The 14,089-nt window shown below is 45.6% G+C and overlaps 1 protein-coding gene across 9 annotated transcripts in view; it reads right to left on the bottom strand.

Moving 5' to 3' along the window:
- Positions 1–13,749, bottom strand: part of CYLD (CYLD lysine 63 deubiquitinase) — a 1,796,774-nt gene extending 1,783,025 nt beyond the window's left edge. For 4 of the 9 annotated variants that reach the window (XM_069639471.1, XM_069639476.1, XM_069639474.1 and 1 more), the window contains exon 1: positions 13,364–13,729. The gene's annotated coding sequence lies outside the window, so the exon portion shown is untranslated. Of the gene's footprint in view, positions 1–13,353 lie in introns of all 9 variants that reach the window. The other 5 variants (XM_069639472.1, XM_069639478.1, XM_069639486.1 and 2 more) reach the window with 3 other exon arrangements.
- Positions 13,750–14,089: the final 340 nt, after the last annotated feature.

Here is a 14,089-nt window from a genome sequence, read left to right as displayed (position 1 = left end):
CCACGTATGACTGGCAGATTGCGCTGATTGGTCTAGATCGCGGGCACCTGTATAAGGGAGGTGTGGCTTTCTTAGTGTTAGGGAGAATTCTCATTCTATGGCTAATTTCCCTTACCTATAGGGTCCCCCAGCAGCTTTTCTGGATTTGAAAGTTTGTTTCTTTTTACCTGCTAAGAGTGAGACTCTTTTTCCCACTCTTAGGCATTTTTGCTTTGTGTGTCCCAGGCTATTTTTGTGTTTAATGTCTATGGGATTTTCTCAACCCCATAGGAACCATCTTTATTCACATGTGTCACACAGCACCCTCAGTGCAGTGACACAGGGGTGTCGTAGCGACCCCCAAACATAGACTCCATACCCTGGGACTGACTACTGTCTCACATGGCATGTAAAGTCCCCATTGACTTTACTAGTCAATTGTATGAACTAAACCAGTACAACCCATCTTACTATGGAGGTACTGAAAAGGGTTAATAGTTTTTCCCTTATGTTCATTTTCGAGGGAGTACCGTACAGTCCCTCTCTCTAAAGTTTCTGGCTGGTGGCAGTGGTTACTACCGCAAATATTTCCCTGTGGGATTTTCCCATTGTTCGAGGCTACCACCAGCCTCTAACATACCGCCGGTTTATTTTTATATTAACTTTACTCCAGTAGGTTTTATTTGTCAGAACTTTAATATAACTTCTTTCGCGTGTCTTTCTCTAAACTCCTAACCCAGGTCGGGATCCTTTGTACATCCGTTTGGCGGGCTTCTGCCCAGAAGCCCTCCTTTCGGCGCCACTGAGTCTGGGAAGGTCCATTGTGTGGGAGAGGGGAGTAGGACCCCTGGGCAGGGTTGCCTCAGCAACCCATGTCGCACTATCCTGATAGGCTGGAGGGTCTCCCGCCAAAGATGACCACTCCACTGTGTGAGTGACAGCTAGGCTGTATGAATGGGGCTCTTTTTCATTAAAAGCAGGGTCCTGAGGTCTGGAAGAGCAAGACGTCACCACTGGAACTAAGAAGCCGAAGAGGAGAGAAGCCAAAGACATCCGCAATGACTGAACCACCGGCGAAGCCCTGCTGCAGCGTCTCACCACTTTTCTCCACACGACGAGAGAAGATCTTCATCTGTAAGAGCCTTCTTCCCTTGAGGTGGTGGGGCCAACCAGTTTGCCAATCGCCTTCTTGGACCTGCCTTGGTCGAATCGCCAGTACCAAGTACTCAGAGGCCGGATAGCCAGCCACCATTCCACCCAGACTGCGATTTAAAGGAGCGTACATTTTATTCGTCGGGCAGCACCGCGGCTGGTTTCATCCCTGGGTAGTGCAGGAACTCGAACCTTCCTCCACGACGAGAGCCTCTCTTCCTCTGCTGGATCCCCCCAAACTGCAGGAACTACCAGGAATAACCGCCACCGCAGGAGCCACTTCTTCATTTTAAAGGTACATTGTTCCGCCAGGCTGCCCTTTCTTCGTGGTAGCACTGAAAGGTGTTTTAAATCCTTTACCTACCTGTTGGGTTGGCCGCCCCTCTCTCTTAACATTGTCTTTCGCTTTCTGCATCCACCTCTTCAAAATCGTTAACGAAAGACTTGACTGCAGCTACAAGAACATTTTGCTCCTGGGCCCTTGCCCTGAACCACTGACTATGGCACAGGCCTACTGGCTCTGGCTACATTTGTTAGATCTGCCTTCTTTAGTCTGATTCTCAATTAGAATTGTGTTGGTGCACCCATTTCTTATAACTGCCCTTTTCTTCCCATTTCAAAACCTGGTGAAATGCCATTTTGCTCAGTTTTCATTTAAGTATATTCTATACTGATCTACTGTCTTGCTTAAACTGGTTCACAATCTTATGGGAAGTGTTGCTAGGGTGTGTAAGAAGCTATTTCTGTGTAACTTGTGTTTTCCCTCCCTTGTGAGAAATTGCTAGAGTGTCCCTTGTGTGTAGTTTTCACTGTGCCGTTTTGCTCAGTTTTCACTGTGGTTCACTTGGTCTACAATTTAACTAGGGAGTGTGTATATTTTTCCTTGACTTATTTTAACTTACTTGATGACTGTGATAATTGTGTTTTATTATAAGTGTATAAAATAAATATATATATATATTTTTTAATACAAAGCTTTGGTCAGTGTTTCCTTGTACCATAGTACTGTAGGCCTATTGTGTAAACCCTGAATACTGCTCATCTCCCTCTTGAGATAAGTCTGACTGCTCAGCCACAGCTACCAACTAAATCTTTTTGGTACAGACTGTTACCAAAGGGGATTTATTGCTCTCACCTGTAGTCTTAATCTTCTGTAGTGCTCCCTAAGGGAACTGCATAGGATTCTGCCTAACACTGGTGTACAGCGGTGAGGATAAAAGTATTGGATTTACATTTTAGAGTTCTGCTAGTACCTTTGTTCAAAAAACCACAAGGCTAACTATCACCAAAAAAGTGTATTTTAAAACAAAGTCAAAAGTATGACACGCATTGTTGTTATTTTTCACATAGGCCTCCTACAGCACCGCAGAAACGCAAGACGCCTGAAGAGCTTGTGTATACATGCTTGCAGATGCTTTCTCGCTACCTATCCCTATGAAGACGCCACCATGTATATCGACTGCTGCTAGCGACACCCAGTCGCCCCCTCGGCCCCATATTATGGACTATGTACTGCCACCCAGAAGCTAAGCCCAAAGTAGGCCGCAAAGGAAGAGTCCCCAGGCAAGAGCCTCTCAGATGAAAATCCTCTCAGACGAAAAACCAAAACGCTTATCACGCAGAGCGAGCGCCACCAAGAGCTCAGAGCCAAGGCTGCAATGTTGCCACCTACATGCTGCGCTCCCCGCGGCAAGGTTACACCTGCCAACACCAATCACTCCTCAGAGCCGAAATACAAATCAAATGCTCATAATTCTGCTGCAGCTACGGTCTCCCCACACGTGACCAAGCCGAACTGACAAGATGCCAAGCTTACAAGACAGAAAGTCACCTGCGTCCCACGTCTGGGACACAGTCTGCAACAACGAAGCGACAAGTTGGACACCTAAAGCGAAGGGAAAGACATGCTAATCAGCCACTAGCCAGACCTGTCCATTGTACGCCATTTACACATAGTTGCACATTGTTGCCAGAACCAGCTACACCGCGAGCTGGGAACAGCGATGGACCCAGGCTTGGGGGGCTTGTGGGTGAACCAATCAGAATACGAGGGGCTCATCACTGACGCCATTCCAGCTAACCAATTACCAAGGGTCCCCTTGTAACCAATTTGGTGTAGAAACTGTTAGGGACAACCCAAGTGTACCACCTCACCCGTCCTTATCCAATAATCCTTCCACCTATTATACATAACCATACTGACCCTATCACTCGGGGAGCCAACCCGAAGTGGCGTTAGGTTTTGTGACAATTTTCCCAGGTGACGCAAATAGCGCGTCATACTATGGTAAAAAGGGCCTGCGAGCCTAACTAACGCTGAGAGTCTCTCCGGATGCATACGAGCTGAGAACTATCCCTGCCATTACTATAATAAACAGCAGTTATTACTTTGCTCTTGTATGTGCCTCATACTCCTTTGGGGACGCGGGAGGAGTTGGGGCTTCCCCAGCCCCGGAGGTCCGCGGACGGCTATGCTGGCCCACAGGAAATCACCCCGACAAGCTTGTCCATGCAAGTGTCGAGCAAATAACTTTTCCATCTCCTGAAGGTACCGACCAGTCTGCGGCACTTCCACTCAAATAGAACACAAAGGCCACCCTCACCTGGTCGTTTGGGAAAGCCCCAGGCCTACAAAGAAAATGGAGGCGGCACTGGTTCATGAATGTTGCGTACCTTCTGGGGTCTCCATTAAACCATTCTGGTGGTGCCCGGCAACGTTATCTGTACTAGTTTGACTGATGATGGTGTAGCGATGGATGGGGCGAATCCGGGCAATGGAGCCTGCCGCGCCTGTGTTTGTAGTAGCGGTTTGCTTAGTTCATCAGTACGGTCTTTTGTGACCATTAACTCTCGTCTTAAGGCATTTGTTTCCTGCCGGGCTGCATGTACCTCGGCGCGTAATTGTCCCAAAAGCTGGGCTAACTGATCAGTTTCAGATGTCTGCATGACGCCCAGGTGGATAAGGTTTAATGGCTTTGTGTTCTGTTACGCTCACCTGATATACCCGGGGGCGTCTGGAAGGCTCTGAGATCTGGAACCCTGGATGCGTAGTTGCCCAGTGCTGAATAATGAATCTTAGTTATTTGTAGGGTGAGCTATTCGTCCTGCGTTTGACGGCGAGCTGCCAGAGTTGCTTCACTGGTGCAGTACGCCTTCCTTGGGCCCAGACCTGCTGTGACCCCGAATCTGCTGGTAGGCAGGTAGGTTTGTTAATTGTAAGTCTTTGTTCCGTTTATGGTGGTAATTCATTAATGTCTTTATCTCCTTCTTTTCAGGTGCGAAGGTCTAGATGCTGGCATGCCAGATGGAGAGGCACGTTCCTAGGTAAGAGAAAGCGTGCAGCGCCTTTATTGTCTTTTAAAGCCAACCTGTGTTTTCTTCTTCTTCTCCTCACAGGCCGCTGTGGTACTGTGGGTGGATGAGAGCGTGATGAAAAACAGGCCCCCGGAATCTGTTACGGTAAGTACAGCACTGTGCGGTTGTTTAATATTGAAAGCGAACCTGAATATGTCTCTTTTCCTTTCCAAATGTTGCTGTGGTGTTCCGGATGGAAGCGTGGCGTAGCGTGATGGAATTCAGGTAAGACTGATGGAATTCGATGTTTTGGAAGCGCGCGTTCTAATATTGTTTTTCCCTTTCTCGTTATTGCAGGTCGCAATGTTCGAACAGCAGCTGCGTAGCGGTTCGCCAGAAGTCCTTAAACTAGTACTCACAGGTGAGTGATGTATCTTCTTCTCTCGGTTTCCACAGATTGCAGCCCAGTTGAGATGCTGAGTGCTGGATGGTGTTTTCTCAGGTAAAACAGAATAATCTTGTTCTTGTAGGATTACAGGAAGATGCTGAAGACCAGGAGCTGAACACAGTGAGCGTCACGCTGCTGGTTGCAGAATAACACGAAGCATGTTCTGTAGTCAGGGTGTGGTTTATATAGCCCAGGTAAAGTAGTACCAGGGAAAGTAGTCCAGGCCGCCTGCCACACCCAAAACACTAGACCGCATGGCTTGGATCTCAGAACTAGACTGTGTGGGTGCTTCCATGTTGGATTTAAAGGCCCATGTACATAAATGGGACCTAGTTTGAACAGCCCTTCCTTCCTACATATGAACCTGGTGCCAAAGGCGCCAGGACTGGCTCCAGGATCCCTTTTGCAGTGGTTTTAAGGCCCTCAGGGTTCTGGTGGGAGCCTGCTTGTGGCACAACGTGTGCCCCCTCACAGTGGTCATGACAGATAATTATTGGATGCTATGGACAAGCCTAAATTCATGGCGGCAGCAGCGCCCTGTGTTCCCATATTGTCTGCCAATATTAATGCTAGCGATGTGATAGACTGTGTGCCTATCAGCTGTAAATAAAGCCAGGTATAAATTGAGATCACGCTGTCACAGCTCGCTAAAGGCGGTGTGCAGCCATAGGGAAGGAACATGGCTAGTGCCATATGCCTATGCTGTGGTGTAACCTGGGGATAGGCGGCTTGCAGCTGTCCTAGCTCTTCTGAATACCACTTGGGTATGTCCTCATTTCTGGAAGGGCATGACCATAATATAATTCTCAATGTTTATAGCTGCACTCCTCCTGCGTCTATCTGTCCTCGTGGCTGCTGGGCAGGCACCAAGCCTTGCTGCGCAGCATATAGCAATGCAAGGTTACGCACAGTGTCAAAATGTGTAGCCAGTAGTTGATAGTCTGTTTGTAAAAAGGGGCCTCTGCGGTCCGGGTGAAACCGGACTAAAAATTCTAGTGACATAGATGTCACTAGATGAGGTGTGGCTAATGGTCCATGTCTAGCAATTTGTGGATAAACTAGATTACCTCCAAACCAGTTGACGTGATTTGTACGTGTTAAAGCCAATTCAGAAAACTGGGATGGGCGATATTGGATGCTAATCTCCCCTTATCAGGAGTTGCATACACGTTATTTACCTTGTTGGCTGGGATTTTTAAGTAAGTAAAGAGCGATTCGCCAGGTAACCCACCTAGTTGTCCTAATGCCACTGTGAAGTTGGTATTAACTCCCTGACAGAGAGATGCTCTAAAGCCACTCAAACAGCACCGTCATACAATGGATGGGAATATTGATTTCCTGATGGACCATCTTCTGTACCCACCTAACCTCTTGATTAAAAAGCTTTTCAGAAAAAATATTTTTGCCCGGTCCATTTATCGTGACTGGGGCATGAGGTTATTTTACTATTAACAATGCGACGGTCATCTCCAAGTCGTCCCATCTGTGTGAGCATCCTACTCAGATAGGCCAGCCCATCCCCCCCCACACCCCTAGTGGTCCGCTCTTGGCTTGAGGACTTGGTTTGGCTAAGCGTCATGGACAAAGAATATGGCTCCCTATGTGGGCAGTGAAACTGACCCAAGAACATTTGGGGACCAATGAATCGTACCTGCTAGTCCAGTGAGCCAAGCCAGAACCAGATCAGTCCGCAACACAAGAAATGGAGAGCACGGCCACATGGCAATAGTTTTGGACATTGTTTATATACAGCCCAGCTTAAGTCCCCTCCCGCCCCCACCCACCCCATGTAGTTTGCCTGCTTTCTCCTTCCGATTATTATGTGTTGTTTTCCTCTGTCTAAGCACTCTTACTGTAATACTGAATGGTTTGAGACGTGAATCTTCTAATAAATAAAGTGTCTGGAAGGCACAATTCCCCGCCTCCATGTAGAACACTAACAACTGGATCGAGTAGGGACAGCTAGGAAGTCTAGTTAGAGAAGGCGAGCAGCCTTTAAGCCCTCAACCAAGTCGAGTTGAGAGAGAGAACGCTGGCTTTGTCAATGCTCGTTTAACAGTGTATTTACTGCTCTTGCAATCCTGGTATTCGGCATACACAACTGCTACTTATGCGTGTTTTAACTAACCAGACAAGGTCCTTGCAAGTTTGCTAACAAAAACACCTACAGCATCATGACTACCGCCGTTTACACTGCTGGAGCCCTAAATCTGGAGTATTATAGCACAGATCTGCTCGGTGAAGCCCAAACTAACCGAAACAAACAACACCGACAGAGTGCTGCTACCCCATAGCACTAATTTTCTTCATCTGGTGATGTCAATACTTCCAAAATCCTATAGCACTCTAAGGGTGCTCGACAGTAGAGCCCTACTAGCATTCACAGCACACTGCTGAATGCATCTTAAAAAGCCACGGCCTATTATTCCTGACGTAGCATACTGGGAGATGCTCACACTGCTGGAGTTCTATACCACCGACATATCCTTTGGATGGAGGAGGCTTCCAGAGATGCAGCCCTACAGCACCGACAGCAGAGAAAGCTCACAGTGCTAGACTCTGTGGCGGTCCTATAGAAATTAGAGTGTTCTTCTCCTGGAGTCGTACACCGTTTCAGCACTCTAGAAACAAGACGCTGCTTTAATAAGCACAAGCAAGCCTTCCACATAAGAAATCTCAAAAGAAACAGGTTAAGCAAAGGGTGCCAAGCAACACGATTCACTCTGAAAGGGCAAAAGAGCACAAAAAAGACATGGATATTTGAAAAATGATAACAACGCAATTCAGCAAAAAGCCTACGGCACTGAACAGTGCAATGCCAAATACATAAAATGGAAACTGTGCATTGATAAAATCTTTGCATTCTGAATTAGGAGTAACAATTTAAGAGGTTGGCACAAGACATATTGGCACACATCATTCAGCCATTGATTAGTGAGAAATGTTCAGATAGATGCAATATCATATAGCTTAGCATGCAAGACTGCGATGGGAGCATAGCTCAGTTGGTTGAGGGTTTGCTGTGGACATTGTTGTATCACTAGGACACACGTTTGATTATCGGCAGAACTGACATGATTTCATCCTTCCAATGTCAACAATGCATGGTGTGAATAAAATGTGAGAATACTCAAACAAAAATGTATTTTTATTTGCCTGTGAGACAAACTGCGAGCGTTGAACATTTTTTTAAGAGGTACGTTTACCATTTCTTTCACAAGTTCATGAATAAACTCTGCTTGTGGTGTGGAATTGGCCTCAAAATTCAGGTAGCCTTCACACCGTGAGCACCGACATTAGCACCTTTCAGGAAGATTCTGAACTTTTCCATTACAGGGTCACTGTATAGAAGCTTGCCCTCATGTCCCATTACCCATAAAGTGTTACCTGGTGGGCGGTCATCTCACACAAGAGAATTAGAGCCAAAACCAAAACAGAAAGCATGAAAAGCTCAATGGGACCCCAGCATGAAGTTCTGATGGAGGAACGTTAGTCGAGACAACTCTATCTTCCGATCTGACATGGCCCTCTTCAGCGGACAACGGGGACTTCAGCATTGAGGACAGAGGAGAGTCATGGGAATGGCGAGTGGGGCCAAAGGGCACATTCCCCTCAATTTGTTGCACATATGTATTTTGCTCTAAAAGTGATAAGGAGGATCAGCATTTTGTGGCACCAATCACAATGGCCATCAACGACTGAAAATGCATGCATTTTTTTGTTAAATAAATGTGGAGAGAAAATAACAATAACATATACAAAAAGGACGAGCATGCTCATCCTTGGCACTTAAAGGGTTAAATAAACATAAATATGCTGTTAGAGTGACGCAGATTAAAAACAGTATGTTTGACTGAGTATGGACAGTATCTGTCAAAGTGAAAATAAGTCTGCATCGTTTATTAAGGTTCCAAAAAGATCTCGAGATACAAAGTCTAATTCAAAACACAACTAAAACAAGGAATATTACCAGACATAATGGTTTCATACCGAATTGGAAACACAGCACGGGGATGAAAGGTCAATGGGAACACTTCTTCAAAATATATATTACTGCTTAACTATAACTTTTTAAAAACTTTGCTCCAGGGAGTATCAGATTCGTTAGTTCTTATTAATGTGTCGTTGTGGTGTGTGAGGTTTGAGGCAAACCGAATCACGTAAATAACGGTTTAATTAGCGTTTGGGGATGCAAATCAACTTGCTATCAACTTCAGATCATAATGGCATGCCAGTAAATTAAGAAATAGTGAGCTGCTTTTGAAGAAAGAACAATTATATTAATTCCTGAAGTGACGGACAGAAAAAGCCTGCCTGACATGTTGGTGTGTGTTCCAGCAGGGCAAGGCCAATTTTACATAATTAAACCTAGGTTTAATCAGGTTAATATAGTAAGGTTACCCCACATTTCTTTATTGAGAAAATTCCAAGCCAATTGCAGTTGGCAAGAACAGTGTTGAGGCAATGGTGAATTCAGAGCGTCAATACCTAAATTATATAATCCTGATAGAGAAAAGCTTGAACAAACACTTTTGATTATAAAAAAACCAGTAACAAAAGTTTTTTATTGTCTGGATTATTTACTTGATATTGTCACTGCTTATCATACATTCCATTAGTTGTGCAGAGAAAAATAAGATTAACTTTATCTATGGGGTATTTCTCCCCGCCCTTTCTACAGTCTGGGGGAGAGATGACAGCTACTGACTTTCCTGCCCTGTATCCCCTTTGGGTGTGGTTAGTGGTAAGGGAAGTGGGGGTTGGGGTGAATGCATCCTTCAGAGAATGTGCAAGGGAGAATGCCAACAGAGCGCTTAATCTGTATGCTGTCTGCGTGTCTTCAAGTCTAGTAAAGGCCCACTTCAACATCATTGTCGTGGAAGGATAGCTCAGGGGCAATGCGTTCGCCTTGGAAGTAAGACGACGCAGAGCAACACAGGTTCGATCTCTGGGTCCGCGCTTAGAAACATCTGGGTACTAAGCGCGTTATAAATAACCAATTACAATCATCCTCCTCATGCTCAACAACAATTTCTTGTTCAACAATGGGAGGCAGTACCCCCTGGCTTTCAACCACCTTGTCCACTAAAAGTGTCACCATATCTGTGCATACTGTGGACAAGATTTGGCAGAAGCCTCCATGCTCCGACAGCTTGGCGGACATCTGCATCCTAGGGGCAGCAATGGTGCAGCTTTGGTCAACTCAACAGTGATGGATCCTTTAGAAGTTCTTGAAGTCGGACCGAACCTTGAAATTTCACTAAGAGTGCTGAGCATTAATAAGGGAAACCCATTCCTTAACCAATAAAAACCTAAGGTTTCAAGCAGCGGGGGCAACAGAGTCCCCCCCCCCAAAACTATAAAAAGTGGGCTGGAGAAGCACAATAAGTGGGACTGTGGGGGGACCTTGGAGGAGACACATCCTCAGTGCCTGTAACCCTCGACACAAAGGAAGGGCATTGAAAACTATGCCTGGGAGGACATTACGATGTGGTCCAGATCCCTAGGTACAGAGGGACCACAGAGAAGCAACAAACAAGCAGTCTGGCTATTCTAAGCCAGAGACCAGCAGGGGCATGCTACAGTTGGCCATGGTAAGTAGCATATTTATGTGGTGGCCTGGCAGGAGGTTGAAAGTCAGCATCCAAGACACACCCCTCACCTAGAGGGAACTTGAGCGTAAATCAAAATACCCTCCACCAGCAATCCAAAGTAGACGCCGGCCTGCAGCATGAGGATTCAGACCAAATATCATATGTTTGACAAGTACTCTGAGCTGAGGGTTGAGGAATACTTATCACCTGCAAGCAGCAGCATAGGCCCAGGGGGGTCATCACACCACATCTAAACAAATGTTTCATAGATCCCAAGGGCTGCATTAGAAGAGGCACAAGAAGGTCAAATCCCAGACCACCAGAGTCTGATCCAAGGGAGGAAGGTTCGCCAAGGTTCTGACAGGGACCTAAACAGAGTGGCAAAAGCAAAAGATGTGGACTCTGGAACCGCTAAGGAGGTCAGAGAAAGGAGTCTTATGGAGCCAAGGGATTGCATTCTAACAAAACACCAGGAAGAGCACCCTAGAGTGGGAAAGGTTCACTCAGCCAAGTCACACTGAGAAACCTGAGACAGAGAGCCCTAGGCAGTGGCCAGACAGTGCGACCGAGAGCCTTTCTGCATGTGCCTTGCAAGCTATTTAGAAATTAGGTTTGCACCTTTTGCCTGGAGTATCTTTGAAACTTTCGGTTTATACTAGGAGGAGCAATTGCTCTTGAGTGCTTACATGGCCACGTTTTTGATTCTTTGGGTTAGAATACGGCTTCTCAGCCTGGACCAGGACAGCATAAAGATAGGACCCTGATAAAAGGGAAGAGAGAGAGAGAGAAACCCAAACTGTACTTCTCTGGTTGTTCTGAACATCACACGCTTAAGATGTTGTGTTATTAGAATAGGTATCCATGTCCTCAAACCTACCATGATCCCTGTGTTGTTAATTGAAATGCAAAACTATGAGAACAAAAAATGCAGATAAACACACACCAGAGGATGCATCGCCCAAACCTGACATGAAAGATATTTAGATCTCTGCATTATATCACTGTGTGCTCCCCAGTGCTTGCTCTATATAGAACCTTCCAAATCAAATACAAAAAATAAAACTGCTGCAAAGACGATCAGTTTAATTGTGCAACTACTACCGACAATTCAAGTCAAATGTGAGCAGTCGATCCAGTTCAGATTTTGTTTTCTTTGTATTTTGGTACCTGTAATTCTAGACTTATAATGGAAAAATCATACTGTACAAGCACAACCATGCAAATAAATAAACAGGGCATGGCCAGGTTCTGACGAAATATATATCCCTGCTCCAAAACTGCAGTTTAAAGCAAATAACTACACTTCTGATAAAACAAACTGCTGTTGAGCGAACAGCCAGAGCTGGATGAGGGTGTCAGACTTGTCATGAGGTACCTAGAAATACTTCAAGCTCTGTTGGAACGCAGTGCCCCCTCAGTAGATCGCATATCTCTCAACCTATTGAAACTTCAAGGCAGGTGAAATACACTGTTTTTGTTGGCTCATCGATGTCTATGGTGTCATAAAGGGCGTGCCTTGCGTGTGAATTAAGAGTGGGTGATATCTACAAAACGCAGGTGAGTTGGGAGGTGCGATATATAATCAGGATGTCCCAATGTCAAGCGTTAGGCAGTCCTGGCCTCCAAGCCTGCTGCAAGCTGCGACTAGTAAACCAGCATTTATAAATCAGAACATGTAAACTTTACTATTGTGCAATGGAGCAAAATGGCACGAGTTACAATAAATAACACTGAGACAAAATGTGGTATCATCCATTGGGCAATAGCTCTGGTTATGCGTGTTTTTCAGAAAAAAAGTTAGTTGTCAAAAGCAGACAATATTCATTTTGGCAATATTACTGGCCTTCAAAATGTTCTAACATGGATGTTACTTCTCATGTACACTACTATTAGGTGGCTAAAGAATCCAGGTTATACTACTTGCCAACATTGCTAGGGGGAAATCTCATAAATCCCCTTACATAAACCAAGAATAACCTCTTAGGAGTTTCTCCCTGAAGAATCTCATAACAGGAGCAAAACACTTGTAGGCCATTAGTCATTCACTACAATTACAACACGTGTTCAATTGAACCTCTTTAACACAAAATATCCAATGTACCTGAATCACTGATTATTGACCATTTGAAACAAAATGTGGACTTAATTTATGTAAAGGGTACTTCCACAAATTAGAGGTTGAAAATCTGAACCATTTTAGGTTCTGGCGCAATCAGGCATCCATCAAGAAACAAAAATGTTATTGCCTTTTAAGTGTGCACTACAGAGAGACTCACAAATGGATGGCTTAACAGACTGCATTAAGTACATCATATTTTCATGTAGCCTATTCCACGGAGTAGTCTTTCTTATCGCAATCACAAAATCCATTTTGAGCCAGGGTTCACTACTCATAGATTAAGTTAAATAAACGGTACTACAATGCTAGTTATCTCGGTGTAGGATCTGTGGTGGGTTGAATGCTCAAAAGAGAATTTTATGTAGATGTGAAAGGATGTGATTAAAATTGAGATACAGGAAAAGACACAACAGTCACAGTAATAGCCATGGTGTCTTTTTAAAATACACAATAAAGTGGCGGTTACCAACTCGCAGCACACTTTGTTTTAGTTGGATACACCATACAGCTTGTTGGGGAAAAACACAAACCCACCCCCATACTGTCGAGTCTACCAAGCCCGTGCACCTATTCTCCCCCTTAGTACTTCTCAGAACAACCATCGCCACTCCTAGTACCCATAAGCGGAGACATAGCGTCTGACCTTAGACCCCATCCACTGAGCTCCAACAATCACCCCTTCCAATACACTTGACCATTCCCCTATGCCGCCCCAAACATGTCAGCTTGCGCCTACCCGCATTCAATTGAGGACGCAACGCAGGCACCTGTACTCACTGTACGGCTAGACGGTTCATTATTTTCACTTTCTGCCTCCACAGCGAGGTGCACCTCCTTTCTCAGACCGATCCACAATCCCTTTCATTTTGAGATGGTTTTTCCTCTGGCACAGCTCCTACCCACAGTCCTCAGCACCTGCCTTTCCAGCCAAAAACCCTTACCAGAACATCCCCGACCCCTCCCCTTCACTGTACGAAATGTACACAACTAGAACGACTTGACGTGTGGTCACATGACCTGGCGCCGTTGCCGTGGGGAACTGATCACTAAGACTCGGCAAACCCGGACATAGTGCTGGTTGGGGACTGATAGGGCTGGAGCGCAGCACCCTGGGTAGGAGAAGGAACCATAACGTTGTGGTAGCCACTAGTTCCCATCCGAGAAAGGGACCATAGCAACGGCCCTCCCATTCTTTCTACGTCATCATTGTGATGTTTCCGGAGCAATGAAGCGGTTCCGCAGCAATTTCAGTGAAAGCTGAGCGGGATTCGTGAAGCGGGAAGGCTGTGGCTGCATTTTCTCCAGGATACCGGGAACTTTTCTGCAAGACCCTGGAGCGTCTGACTTCATCTTGCCCCTCGTCATTTTTCTGAGCAGGAACCGGGAAGGGACTGACTGCCGAGCTGCAAGAGCAGCAACAATCCGTCTGCCCATGGCTGGCAGAGTACACAGTTTGCATTTTCTTCGGGATACCTCGAACGTTCCTGCAAGACACCAGACGAG

Source organism: Ambystoma mexicanum, chromosome 1q, assembly GCF_040938575.1.
Source record: "Ambystoma mexicanum isolate Mex_15411 chromosome 1q, UKY_AmexF1_1, whole genome shotgun sequence".
NCBI classification, from domain to species: Eukaryota; Metazoa; Chordata; class Amphibia; order Caudata; family Ambystomatidae; genus Ambystoma; species Ambystoma mexicanum.
This window is presented reverse-complemented; position numbering and strand designations above follow the sequence as displayed.